Consider the following 15212-nt stretch of genomic DNA (forward strand, 5'->3'; position numbering starts at 1 on the left):
CGGCTCGCATCGATCAATCGATCACTAGATAGCGGTATCGGGGTATGATTTTTGGTGGTTCTCCGTGCAAGGAGCTTTGACCGCCACGAAGGTTGACAGAATTGGCGGGCCGAATTGGAAGGAGCACTTGCGGAGCGCGAGGCCGGTTCACCTCCGCTGTCTAGAGATGTTAGTAAACATCTATCGCGGAGCACAGTCCTCATCCGGCGAAGACGGTGTTTTGGTTGGATGTGGTGGCGATGGGTCTCTGGAAATTTGCCTGCGTCGAGCATGTGAAGGTTTTGAGTGCCACCTCGCTACCGATTTATGAGAGATTTTCCTGAGAGTCCTTCTTCAGCGTCTGCGCCTTGTCTGTTAAAGCCGCAGTGCTGTGAGTAGTCTCTCCTTCCCGGAAGGTCTGCTGTGTTTTTTTGTTTATCGGGTTTCACTCCGGAAGAACTAAAGTTTACGTCAATGGAAGCAACTCTGTTTCATTACAGACGTTAGTCGCAACTGTTTGTGAAACGTGTGTAAGTTTCCTGCTTTGTGTTACAAAGCTAGTGGAGTTACGTTAATCAGAACTGTCTGTTTAGATTGGTCTTATTTCGATTGGCCTACCGTGGACCATGTAGAGGGCTGAAGTGCGTGTTGTTCTCTCTTTTAAATACAATGAAGTTTAACTTAATCAGAGTGCTTTTTGACTGTAATTGAGCCGTGCTCCGGCTCGCGTTTGTGTCGTTGACAGGTTGGCGTATTGTGACCTCTCATTTTCTTAGTGCTTTCACTGGCGCCACTACGTTTGCTCTGTCCTTGCTCTGTCCTTGAGTGGCAGAAGCGGCGTTTATCGATAGCGAATACTGTGGTACTATCTATGTAGCGCCGGCCGGGGTGGCCGAGAGGTTCTAGGCGCTACAGTCTGTAACCGCAAGACCGCTGCGGTCGCAGGTTCGAATCCTGCCTCGGGCATGGATGTGTGTGATGTCCTTAGGTTAGTTAGGTTTAAGTAGTTCTGAGTTCTAGGGGACTGATGACCTCAGAAGTTATGTCCCATAGTGCTCAGAGCCATTTGAACCATTTTATGTTTGGAGCGACCTCTAGTATTTCCGGGTCGTCGTGTGTCGGAGTTCAGTTGAGTTGGGAAGGAGCAGCAGTTAGATCTGCGCAGCGCCAGTACTCGCTGGGACAGTTGGCGATACATGCACAGCCCGATGAAAGGATGTGATCGTTTGAGTTCACGACCACGTCGCGGTCCGGATTCAGCGAGTTTAAGTCGAATGCATCGTTATATTCGAGTAGTGCAACCTTCACTGGTGTGTGTGTGTCCGTCCGTCGATGCTGTCAGTCGACGATTCATACGGGGACGTTTGTCTTGCCTGACTTGATCGAGAGCGACCGGTGGTTGGTCGTTCGGTCGGTCGTCTCTCAACGGACGACGTGTATTTGGTCTTCCGACGGCTACTGGGTTCTCCGTGTTTGTGTCGACTTGTAATTCTTCCCTGTTGCTCCACATTGACTGGTTTTAGTATTGTTTGAATTGTTTGAGGAATTGTTGTGTATCAAGTGTGGTTTCGTATGATCAGTCATTTTAACGCTGTATGCGTACTGGATACGTGGATGCAACTTGTTGTGATTACCTCGGATTATTCTTGCGTTTGAACATGTTCTCTTGTTTAATGTTTGCCGTTTTACGATGTCAAGAGTGTAGTCTGCCTGGCATCGGTTATTCTATCGTGTATTGGACATCGGACGTTAGGTAGATTTTTCGATAGTATTGGTCTTGCATTTAACTGCGACTGGTTTGAGTTGCCATCCTGTTAGGTGAGCGTAACTCTTGACAGCCTGTCTCACCGCTTACGCAGCTGTAGGGACTTTTCTCATGTCGACCCTTGGAGCACTGTCTGTGGATCACTCCCTTCTTTATTTGGTCTGACAGTGGCAATTGCTTAAAAATAATATATTTTGTTTAAATTATCACTATTGCTTGTGGCCTTCAGCCGACAAATAATTCGAATTCGTCTTAATAAGGCAGTCAGCCGTCAGTGTAGCTTGTGTTACAGTCAGTTCTTTTTAATATGATTGTTTTAAGAAATGACTTTGGCGTTTTTAACGTGTAATTGTCTTCCTCATTTATAATTCGGGTCTCCATCGGACAAATAATTTGAATTTCTTGTTAATAAGGCCTTCAGCCGTGATTGCAATTTGTCTAAGGAATTTTTAAGTAGATATTTTTTTAACAGTCAAATTTTATAATTGTTGCGTGTTGTCAACCGTATATACAATTGATTCCAAATAAAGTGTAGTTTTTTTTTTTTTTTTTTTTTTTTTTTTTTTTTTTTTTACTGAGCGACCAACGGTAACTGGTAACTAAGGCCCCATCCACACCCAAATCAGCCTTTCCCTAAGCACCACATTTCAGTAATGATTTTAGTTAAACACTTGCAACGTATTTTGGTGGTGTTCCTGACCCACCCTGAGATGTTCTACGTTGAAATCAGAATGTGCTTTTCCACTGTAGTTGTTTCGGGGAGTCCTGTAAGCCAAGTTTGACATCTGAGATTCTGTTGTTTAGCTACTGGAAACAGTGGAGTTTACATTAGTAAGCGCTGCCTGATTCCCTACTTGTGGCTAGTGTCTTACTGCCAAACATGTTAGAACAGAGCAAGTTAGAATTTCCTTCCATTTCAAAATAGTGTGTAATAACTGTTCCTGTTGCATAATTACTACAAGTAACTGTCTGTCAGTTAACTTTGAGGGCACGTAAGCCTTGTTGGTTTTCTCACTTCTGTAATCAGAGTCCTACCCAGTTGTTACGTGCTTTGTTGCTTATCACAAATTTCGCTGACTGGGTAGATGTTTGTTTCTTATCTATTTATGTTTGGTTCTTAAATGGTAATATAATGAAGCATGTTCCGCCCTTTGTAAAGCAGTGCACTGTTACTAGTTTTGTAAGGTTAATTCTTAGTCTCTTGTAGTTCACGTTATACGGGGCCTGCCCCATTCACCAGCACACCCGCGGGTCACAAGTTCACACCTCCCACCCTGTCCGTCGGATTATCCCGTCTGTCACGGGACTGAATTGTATCTGAATTTACGTCACCAACGGGTGAGATGTACTGATTGTGTTACTGTTGTTACCAAATTGGCTGCAACCATTTCAATTATATTTAAAAGCCAATAAAATTTTTGTAAATGTTAAGGTTTTGATTTTTAATATGCAGCTTGGCTGACTTCAGATAGCTGTTTACGTGTGACATATGGCTTAGTTTAATACGTCTTTTGCTGATGTCAATTGCTAATCTCTTATTGACTTTTATGTAAATAAAAGACTATGCATGTTTTCAACCCTGAACGCTGCTTTCCTGCCCTACCGCTCAACAGCGTATTAAGCTGCTTTATTGTACCTAGGCCCAGTTCATCTTTCACCTATGGAACGCTCCATTTTATCAAGATGCCTTTTCAAAATATGCCACCCACACGTTCTCGACATGATTTAAGTAGTATGAATTACCAGGTCAACGTCTTGATTTCGTTGGATGTGTAACGCGAGGCCGGATTATATTGAAATGGTCCTTCACCATCTCCAAATGTCCGTGGTAATGGCATAACCCTGCGTCTAAGGTTTCCCACGTTATTGTTGTTGTTGTCGTTGATGCTGTGGTCTTCAGTCCGAACACTGGTCTGATGCAGCTCTCCATGCCACTCTATTCTCTGCAACCTTCGTCATTTCTGAATATCTACTGCAACCCTAATCCTTCTGAATGTGCTTACTATATTCATCTCTTGGTCTCCATCTACGATTTTCAAAACCCACGCTTCCCTCAAGCACTTAACTGGTGATCCGTTGATGTCTCCGAATGTGTCCTAGCAATCGATCCCTTCTTCTAGTCAGGTTGTGCCACAAATTTCATTTCTCCCCATTTCCATTTAGTACCTCCTTACCTCCTCATTAGTTACGTGATCTACCCATCTAATCTTCAGTATTCTTCTGTAGCACCACGTTTCAAAAGCTTTTATTCTCTTCTTTTCTAAACTACTTATTATCCATGTTCCGTTTATACATGTGGTTACACTCCATACAAATACTTTAAGAAAAGACTTCCTGCTACTTAAATGCTTACTAACAAATTTCTCTTCTTCAGAAAAGCTTTTGTTGCCATTGCCAGTCTACATTGTATATCCTTTCTACTTCGGACGTCATCGGTTACTTTGCTGTCAAAATAGAAAAAAACTCATCTCCTACTTTCAGTGTCACATTTCCTAACGTAATTCTCTCGCCATCACCTGATTAAACTAGACTACATCCCATTATTCTCGTTTTGATTTGTTGATGTTCATCTAATAACCTCCTTGGAAGACCGTGATCATTCCGTTCAACACCTCTTCCACGTACGTTGCTGTCTATGACACAATTACGATGTCAGCTTCAAACCTCAAAGTTTTTGTTTCTTCTCCTGGACTTCAGTTCCTAATCCTAATTTTTCTTTTGTTTTCTTTACTGCTTGCTCAATATACAGCTTGAGTAAATCAGGGATTGTCCACAACAACCCTGTCTCACTCGCTTCCTAACCACTACACTTTCATGCCCCTCGACCCTTATAACTGCATCTTTTCATAACCACTACACTTTCATGTCCTTCGACCCTTATAACTGCATGTTTTCTTAATCACTACTCTTTCATGCCCTCCGACCCTTAAAACTGCATCTGTTTTCTGTACAAGTTGTCAATAGCCTTTTGCTCCCTGTATGTTACTCCGGATACACTCAGAATTATAAAGAGAGTATTCCAGTCAACATGGTCAAAAGCTTCCTCTACGTCTACAAATGTTGTAAGCGTAGGTTTGCCTTTCATTATTCTATGAGAAGTCGTAGAGTCAGTATTGCCTCGCGTGTTCCTACATTTCTCCGGAATCCAAACAAGTCTTCCCCGAGGTCGGCTCCCAATACTTTCTTCATTCTTCTGTAAATAATCCGTGTTAGTATTTTGCAGTCCCGACTTATAACTGATAGTTCGGTAATTTTCACACCTGTCAGAACGTGCTTTCTTTGGAATTGGATTTATTGTATTCTTCTTGAAGTCTGAGGGTGTTTCGCCTGTCGCATACATCTTGCTCACCGGATGCAAGAGTTCTAGCATGGACTGCCCATCCAACGCTATCAGTAGTTCTGAAGGAATTTCGTCTACACCTGGGGCCATGTTTTGACTTAGATCTTTCTAAGCTCTGTCAAATTTTTCTCGCAGTATCACATGTCCCCTTTCATCTTCATCTAATTCTGTAGTACACTGGAGTGCCAAAGAAACTGGTATAGGCATGCATATTAAAATACAGAAATATTTAAACAGGCAGAATACAGCTGAATACGCCTATATAAGACAACAAGTATCTGGCATAGTTGTTAGATCGGTTAATACTGCTACAATTACCGGTTGTCAAGATTTACGTAAGTTCGAACGTGGTGTCATAGGCGGCGCGCGAGTGATGGGAGAAGGCATCTCCAAGGTAGCAATGAAGTGGGATTTCCCTGAACGACCATTTCAAGAGTGTACCGTGAATACCAGGTACCCGGTAAAATATCAAATGTCAAACATCGCTGCGGCCGGAGAAAGATCCTGCAAAAACAGAACCAACGACGAATGGAGAGACTCCATCAACATCACAGAAGTGGAACCCTTCCGGAAATAACTGCAGATTTCAATTCTGACCTTTCAACAAGTGTCAGCGTGCGAACAGTTCAACGTAACATCATCTATATGGGCTTTCGGAGTAGAAGGTCCACTCGTGTACACTTGATGCCGCCTGGGGCCCGTCAACACCAACATTGGACTGTTGATGGCTGGGAGCATGTTGCCTGGCCCAACGAGTCTCGTTTCAAATTGTATCGAGCAGATGGACGTATACTGGTATGGAGACATAATCATGAATCCATGAACCCTCTATTTGCAGCAGGGGACTGTTCAAGCTGGCGGAGGCTCTGTAATGGTGTGGGGCGTGTTTAGTTGGAGTGATGTGGGACTCCTGATACGTCTAGATACGACTCTGACAGGTGACACGTACGTACCTGCCTGATTACCGGCATTAATTCATGTCCGTTGTGCATTCCGACGAACTTGGGCGATCCCAGCAGGACAATGCAACGCCCCCAACGCCCCACACGTCCATAATTGCTCAAGGAACACTATTATGAGTTTAAACACATCCGCTAGCGACCACACTTCCCAGACATGAATATTATTGAGCATATCAGGGACGCCTTGCAACTTGCTGTTCACAAGAGATCTCCACCCTCTCCTACTCTTGCGGATTCATTGGCAGCCTTGCAGGATTAATGGTGCCAAGTCCTTCCAGCACTATTTCAGACATTAGTCGAGTCCATGCCACGTTGTGTTGCGGCACTTCTGGGAGCTCGCAGGGGCCCATACGATATTAGCCAGGTGCATCAATTTCTTTGGCTCTTCAGTGTATTTCTCTCTAGTACATCTCCCTTGTACAGACTCTCTATATGCCCCTTTCACCTTTCATCTCTCCTTCTTTGCTTAGGACTAGTTTTCCATCTCAGCTCTTGAAATTCATAAGGTTGTTATGTCTCACCAAAGGTCTCTTTAATTATCTTGTATGCGTTATCTATCTTTCCCCTATTGAAACACGCTCCTAAATCCTTAAATTTGTCGTCTAGCCATTCCTGCGTATCCATTTTGCGCTTCCTCAAAAAAATGGTTCAAATGGCTCTGAGCACTATGGTCATCAGTCCCCTAGAACTTAGAACTACTTAAACCTAACTAACCTAAGGACATCACACACATCCACGCCCGAGGCAGATTCGAACCTGCGACCGTAGCAGCCGCGCGGTTCCGGACTGCGCGCCTAGAACCGCTAGACCACCGCGGCCGGCTTTGCGCTTCCTGTCGATCTCATTTCGTAGGCCTTTACTTTCCATTTCTTGTGCTTCATTTACTGTATTTTTATATTTCCTCTTTCATCGATTTCCACGTATGTGGTTGAATTCAACACGCCATGCCATCAACTGGAACGAGTCCCCCAAGGGCGACTTACAGTGAAGTAACCCCAAAACATTTTTAGAGGATATTTCAGAGCCTTTTCAGTATCTCATGGTTGCTTCGCCTCAAACCCCTTGTCTGTAACCTTGAAAGCTAATCTGTGACTCATCACTGAAAATTACACACTTCCAATCATTGGAGGTCCCAGATTATATTTTAGCACGTTCTCTCCTTCATGGGATGTTTTAAGATCAGCTTCTTTATTGGCTTTCGTGCCTTCAGCCCCCAATCAAGAAGCCTACGCGGTACCGCTGAAGAAATAATTTCAGCCACAGTAGCCAATAAATGTTTCTTTAGGTCCTTACTTATCTTGAATTCTAGTTTCTACTTAGCGTTTTGCCAGATCTGCAAGTAGTTTTTCGTTTTCGCCTGTATTGACTTCTCTCATCGGAGGCAGCTAGGCAGTACTTTCCCTTTCTTTTGCTTCATTTACTGCATTTTTATATTTTGTTCTAGGCCTTGAAACATTTGACTTCTCCACATCAACAATAGCGGCAAAGCCTGGTATAGTCACATACGTGTGTTCATGAACAGCAACTGTTTTTGCCCACTAATTATGTGAAAAGTTCATTTTAATTCAGACACAAGGCTTTCCTTTGGGAACACAGAAATTACTGAAGCTTTTTCTGCACATACAAGAACTGGAGGGGACTTAGAATTGTTGTTCATGGTCAGTACAAAAAAGGGCCCCCACGAGTACAACCATTGGGTGGATAAAATTGGTTACAGCTAACCATCTTCATTTACTTGTAAAATATGAGCACGTCCCAACTAATTTGGACACTACTGTACGTCGACTTTCATTACCGCAAGCGCCCGGAACCAATCGCAATGGACAGTATTCATGATGTTTTTGCTTATCAGCGTATGTCGGGAGAAGATGGTCGTTTTACACAGGGTATCTATAGTTAAAAAGAGATGGGTGCAATGCTACGCGTTGATTAAAGCACCAGAGACGACAAGGAAGACAGCTCTACAGATATCAGAGCGCTCTATCGCGTCCATCGACCGTGCCATCAACAGCACGAGTTCGTGTAGTAGCCGTGTACCTCTCGCTCGGTGCTTTTACTGAGAGTGAAAAGTTGTTGGATTTCTGACAGGAATGGGTGAGGCTGGGCCCCCGACAGTTCACTGCTGTGCCTGCAGAAGACTTTCACCTTGTTTAAAATGCAGGGACTGGCAGCCACTTGGGTTGCGACCAGTTTCGCGGAAAATGTCCTGTTTCCTAAACTGTTACTGCGTTCAGTTCCGGAAGCTAATCTGCTTACCACAGCTGCGATGACACCAGATGCCACAGCATCCACCTGTGCGTGTTCAAGCGTGAAACTTGCCTTTGTGTCTGCACGTGAGAAAGGGCCTCCTACTGCCGCTTTCCAGGCCTGAGAAAGTTCGTGGCTTATCAAAAATTATGGGGTATCAAATCAAAGTATTACCTTTGCCACTACACTTGGTGTGGACGTTACTAACCAATGGGGAAAGAATGTGCAAAACTAGTACAAAACTTTTTTCTTTCATTTTGGGTCATCAGTCTTCTGACTGGTTTGATACTACTCGCCACAAATTCATCTCCTGTGCCAACCTCTTCATTAGATCTTGCCTCCTATATGCTCAATATGTTAAGTGTATTCCAATCTCTGTCTTCCCCCACAGATTTTACTCTCTGCAGTCCTCCATAGTACCGTGGACGTTAATCCCTGATGCCTTACAAGCCTTCTCAGTCTGCCCCTTCTTCTTGTCAGTGTTTCCTATATGTTCCTTTCTTCGCCGATCCTGCGGAGAACTTTCTCATTCATCATTCATCTGTTTATCAACATTATTCTGCTCTAAAACATCTCAAAGGCTTCGATTCTCTTCTGTTTTGGTTTTCTCACAGTCCATGATTCACTGATTCACTACCATACAACACTGTGATCAAAACGTACATTCTCAGAAATTTGTTTCTCAAATTAACGCCTATATTTGTCACCAGTATATTTATCTTGGCCAGGTATTCCCTTCTTGCCTGTGCTATGTCTCTTTTTATGTTCTTGTCGCTTTGCCCATTATGGTTTATTCTGAATACCAGGTAGAAGAATTCATTAACGTGGTCTGCTTCGTGACCGTCAGTACTGACGTTACGTTTCTCGCTTTTTTCATTTCTGCTACTTCTCGCTACTTTTCTATTTTCCGGTCTACTCTCAAGCCATCTTCTCTGTTCATTGGACTGTTCATTTCATTCAACAACTCTTGTGGCTCTTTTCTCCTTTCAATGAGAATAGCAATGTCATCAGAGAATCTTATCATTGATACCCTTCCACCCTAATTTTAGTAGCACTTTTGAACCTTTCTTTTATTCTCGTTATTGTGTCTTTTATGTACAGATTAAACAGTACAGGCGAAAAACTGCGTCTTTATCTTGCACCTTTCTAAATCCGAACAATTCCATATTGGACTTCCAATCGTATTGTTCCCTGCTAGTTATTTTACATACAGTATATCATCCGTCCTTGCCTTTACTTTACTCCTACTTTTTTCAGAATTTTGAACATCTTGCACCATTTCTCACTGTCGAACTCTTTTAATAAAGCGAAAATCCAATTGATGTAACTTGATTTTTTATTGAGTCGTTTTTTCCGTCACCAAGCGCCAAGTCTTAAATGCCTCTCAATTGACTTTGCCTTTCCTTAGGCCAAGTTGATCGTCATGTCCGCCCCCGGTAGCTGAGTGGTCAGCGCGACAGACCGTCAGTCGTAAGGGCCCGGGTTCGATTCCCAGCTGCGTCGGAGATTTTCTCCTCTCACGAACTGGGTGTTGTGTTGTCCAAATCATCATCATTTCCTCCCCATCGACGCGCAAGTCCCCGAAGTGGCGTCAAATCGAAAGACTTGCATCCGGCGAACGGTCCGCCCGTTGGGAGGCCCTAGTCACACGACATCTATCTGTCAATCGTCATCAACAGACGCTCAATTTTCCTTTCCATTGTTCTGAATATTATTCTTCGCAGCAGCTTCGATACGTGAGGTGTTAATCTGATTGTGCGATAACTGTCGCACTTGTCGGGTTCGGAGTTGCGTGGATGATGTTTTTTCCGAAGTTCTGGTGGCACACTGCCATCTCACAGATTGTTCGCATCAATATGAATAGTCGTTTGGTTGCCATATTCCCCCAATAATTTTAAAAATTCAGATAGAATGGTCTCTATGCCTCCTGCTTTATTTGACTTCAAGTCTTCCAGAGCTCTTTTAAATTCTAATGGTGGTTCTCTTATGTTTTCCTTAGACACCAGCTTCTTCTTCTGTGAAATCATCAGGAATTCCTCTCCCTCATAGAGGCCTTCATTGTATTCTTGACATGAGTCCACTCTTTCCTCCGCGGGGGATTCCCACTTCGCTCTTAATGATACCAGCGTCGCTTTCAGTTTCACGGAAGGAGAATGCTGAATCAGCGCCCGCTCTCAACGATCATTTTTCAGATTATTCACATTTTACCTTCAGCAGTTTCATCCTTGGTGGGTTGCACTTCCTGTTTTCCTCATTCCTAAGTGATTTATATTCCGGTATTCCTGTCTTTCCCTTAACAATTTTTTATTTCCTCCTTTCGCCGATCTATTGAATCTACCTAATGAATTGTAACATGCATTTCTGTGTGACTTCAGTGGGAAGTTTGGGTTGCGTACCCCTGTTATTGTGTGAGTCAAGGAGCATTACCGCCCACCAGATTGGCAACATTATTAATATCCCCCCTCTCCCTACGACCAAGTTGGGCTTGAGAATCAGGTGTTGAAGACAAAACTGGATTCTGAGCAGTCACCACTCAGCTCTCGTCTTGTTGGACTGGGGCCCACTTGCTATACTTGGAAGGTGTAAGTTGCGCTCACGTTGCAGCGCAATCCACCTTCTGAGCAGTTCTTATTGGAATAACTCTGTTATGCATCTCGTAAACTCGTTTGTCTTGAAATTACGAGATGCCCCGATTTGCTGTACTTGGAAGATGTAAGTTGCGCTCACGTTGTAGCGCAATCCACCTTCTGAGCAGTTCTTATTGGAATAACTATGTTATGCATCTCGTAAATTCGTTTGTCTTGAAATTACGAGATGCCCCGATGTGGAAGTCTTATTCGCTTCCTTCCTGAAGCCTTCCAGTTTGGTTCAAGTTCCTGAGCAGTTGGCGTCATTTTACTCCAGTTTACTGCACTTAATTCCCACAACTTCACTTACGGCGCAACATAAAGTAGCGCACGAGTTCTGTGATCGCGACGTAAACTTGCAAGCATTTACGTCAATGCTGTGGTTGTTAAAAAAAACAAGTGACCTGGTCATTTCTAGCGACCTATTCAGCACTGAGGGAAGTCCTCTTAAATCCAACAACTTCCACGTGGTTAGCCGACACATAAATAATAAATATAACCTTATGCATTTCTAGGACGTTGCTTCATGGTGATTGTGGTGTCACCGTCAGACACCATACTTGCTAGGTGGTAGCCCTTAAATCGGGCGCAGTCCGTTAGTATACGTCGGACCCGCGTGTCGCTACTATCAGTGATTGCAGACCGAGCGCCGGCACACGGCAGGTCTAGTGAGACGTCCTGGCCCTCGCCCCAGTTGTACAGCCGACTTTGCTAGGAAAGGTTCACTGACAAATACGCTCTCATTTGCCGAGACGATAGTTAGCATAGCCTTCAGCTACGTCATTTACTACGACCTAGCAAGGCGCCATAGCATTTGATATTATTTTATATTGTGGTTATAACATGTACCGTCAAGAGAGATGTTCTACAATTGTGGATTAAAGTTAAGTATTTCATCAACTACGTACTTTATTTGCTACTATTAATTCCTTTAACTGCTCCAGACCTCACGCCAATCTGCGTGAGCTTAACGCGTGCCTTCCGCTTCCTCTCATTGTGACTTGGCTGTCTTGCCAAGTCACAACAGTGATGACTTTGCATTGGGTGCGGTGATCAGGCGATAGATTCAATAAAGTGAGAGCTGCAGAGATGATAATAAGGGCCCGACCGTCACTTGTTTTATAGCAGGATTGATATTTGAGCGACTGATTGAGCTTAATTCCGACCTCTTCCAGGACTGTTTTTGTGATGTTATTCATATCAATTTGTGTCATGCGACCCGTGCAGGAACATTTGCATACGTTACGTTCGATTTCTGCGCACGCATAAAAGTAGCTAATATTCTGCTTTTGTTTAAGCGCTGATAGCCCGGCTTTGCTCGCGTCACTTGGTGACAAACGATGAATGCTCGTGATTACACAAACACACGCGGTGCAGTTAATTTTCATATGTCTTCGCAACTATAATGCAGAAAGTGCATGTGTGTTTCTCAGTAACGATCAGTAACAATCGTACCTAAGTGTCCGAGGGCAACAGAGCCCTCAGGTTGTGGGCGACTGTCCGTCAAACTCAGCGCGCTCTCACGCAAATGATAGGGCTGTACCCATCATACATTTAAAATTAAAGTTGTGAAATAAGTTTGTCAGGAAGGTGACTTATAGAAGTTTGACATACTGTGAATTAATACGTGGATCTCTGTGAAGAACTATTTTACTTAAATCGAATTATAATACTTCAGTGCCAATGCGTTCATTGTTACCTTAAGCAAAGCATCATCCACTTCCACAAGTAGGGGTTAGTGCTGAGAGTGCCAGAAGTAATCGAATAGTGAATCTACTATGTGGTCAGACTCACAGACCCCACACTTTCTAGTGATCGTCTACAAGCCGTATGAGGACACTTCGCTCACTATACTCTCGAAGACACTAATTTCTATAATAATTACGCAAACATTTGATATCAGTAGCTCTCTGTGATCTTGTATAATCTTTCCGTCAAACGAAAACAGCCATCAAAGCGAAACAGTTTCTCTCTGACGTCATCGGGAGACAGTGAGTTTTCGATTGCCGCACAGCTCTGTTTATGCTTACAACAGCGCATAAATCACTTAACCCGGTTTACGTGCTGCTGCTGCTGTTTTGTGAACCGATAGGTGGTTAAAATTTCATACGGTTTACTGTGGAATGTTTGGCCTACAATTGTGATTGGAAAGGCCGCTTGAATAATGATTAATATTGGTTTCTAGGCAATCCAAAATTAATTTCACGGTTTGCCGATACCGGCTTATTAGCGCAGTTTCCGAACGGTGACTGACCTTGGTGTTTGCAGCTCCGCAATGAACCGAAAGCGAGTGCGTTCAGCCCGACTGCAGCGCTTAATGAAGCTCCATTACTGTTGCACCATGTTTGTTTCCCTCAGGACCAAGCCGATGTTTCTATTAAGTTATTTTTTCTTTACTTTTAGTCGATACAATGCAGGTTTCATTCGTACTCAACGATGACATTCGGACGCAGTCTCATGAATGAAACACTGATAGCGTTACTGTGACATTTGAATAGCAGCTGAACTACTATATTTAAACAATTCTGTAAATAGTATTGACGATCGGAATGAGTGATTCATTATGTCGAAGAGTGTTGCGCGCTGTTTTGAAGTTTCCTGGCAGGTGATGACTTTTGTGATTGCTCGGGACTCGAACCAAGGAGCTCGGCTTTCACGGGCAATGCTCTCACCGTCATTTTCATAAATTTTATGACATATTTCTGTTTACGCTATGACTGTCCATTTATGCATTCTACGGTGACCTTGTTAACTATAACCAATGTAACAAATTAATTCTTGTAGGCATCTTCGACTTCTTATTAAAATGTTACACCATAGTTACGTAATTGACACTAAAGTAAGATCCTCAGTCAAAATAAGAAAAATATTAAAACAATTTACGCTATTCAGTAAAACGTGGAGGGACAACTGATAAAAACAAAATTTTCAAAAATAAATTAACAAAAATCTCTACCTGCTCTTAAATCTTAGTGTTTTTAAATCAAAATAAATTCTTAAATTACATAACTGAAATTAGTTTCCTCTATTGAATAATGGAGCGATGAGGTACTTTTATTTACTCATCTGTACTAATAAATAAATGCTAAAATAACTACGTTCGCCACGTTTTCATGAGTTAACCGCTGAACCGATTTTGATGTTGTTGAGATAGACTGAACCCGGGAAAAAATAAAAGCTATTTTAGAAAATAAAAGACCTAGGACCAAGAACTAAAGATGGTGTGGATTATCCAAAACCCAATGGAGAAATATATAAAAATATCTCCAAAATAACAGACACAATGCGCATGAGAAGAATCCAATTCATGGGGTATTTAGAAAGAATGGACTCAAACAGGTTAACGCACTTAATCCATACATTTTTAAAGAACAAAACTACAAGACCGAACTGGTACAAACAGATGGAAAAAGACCTGAGTGAATTTGGGTCCCCAAATCTACATGATAGAAATGAAATCAGAAAGATCACAAACACACGGGGTTTTGAGGAGGAAGAGAGAAAAGCTAACCGACATACGTGATCTACGCAACGAAAGCTAGCCCATTCGTTGTTTATGAAGGAATACTGGGCGAAAAGGAAGACCAACAAATATTGATTACGCGTGGTCCTAAGTGATCCATCCGCAAAGAAGAAAGAAGAAAGAAAGGACCTCTTAGAGGGTTAAGTATGGAATGGCACATCCTTTTTTATGTCAGTGCACATAAGCCATCATAAAATACTATTAAATAAGTCGTATAACGTACACTTTACATAATGCACGGCCGTGCCCACGACCGTACGCCCACAGCGCCCGTCAGTGATACTGCACGTACTGCGTCGTTGTGCGTTGTGGCACCTGCGGGAGGCGGGGAGGGGGGGGGGGGGGAGCAGGAGGGTGGTACACATCACGAGCTTTGCTTAACCAAACTTGCAGACATGCGAGGGTAGCTGTACTAGTATTATAAAATTTGTGCTGCACTAGACTGCAAAACATTTACTTTCCTTCTTTGACAGTTTAACACTATTCAATAATTTTAGAAAGTGCAAATTTTATTTCAATGCTCAACTTGATTCCTTGAAACAGACATTCAGTTTGTAACAGATAAGAATAGATAACTTGTAATTCTCTATTTCACATTTAGTTTACTTTAGATAACATAGTAATAAATTTAACAGTTGTTTAGAAGTATATTGTATTTTTTATTGATTCTTTCACTGTAAATATTATTACTGATTTTTGTATAAGTAGACTTAGTCGTCAATATGTTAAGTAAACAAAGTTATAATTTTACAAAAGTCCTATTCAATTG

The sequence above is a fragment of the Schistocerca americana genome, chromosome 8 (assembly GCF_021461395.2).
Source record: "Schistocerca americana isolate TAMUIC-IGC-003095 chromosome 8, iqSchAmer2.1, whole genome shotgun sequence".
Lineage (NCBI taxonomy): Eukaryota > Metazoa > Arthropoda > Insecta > Orthoptera > Acrididae > Schistocerca > Schistocerca americana.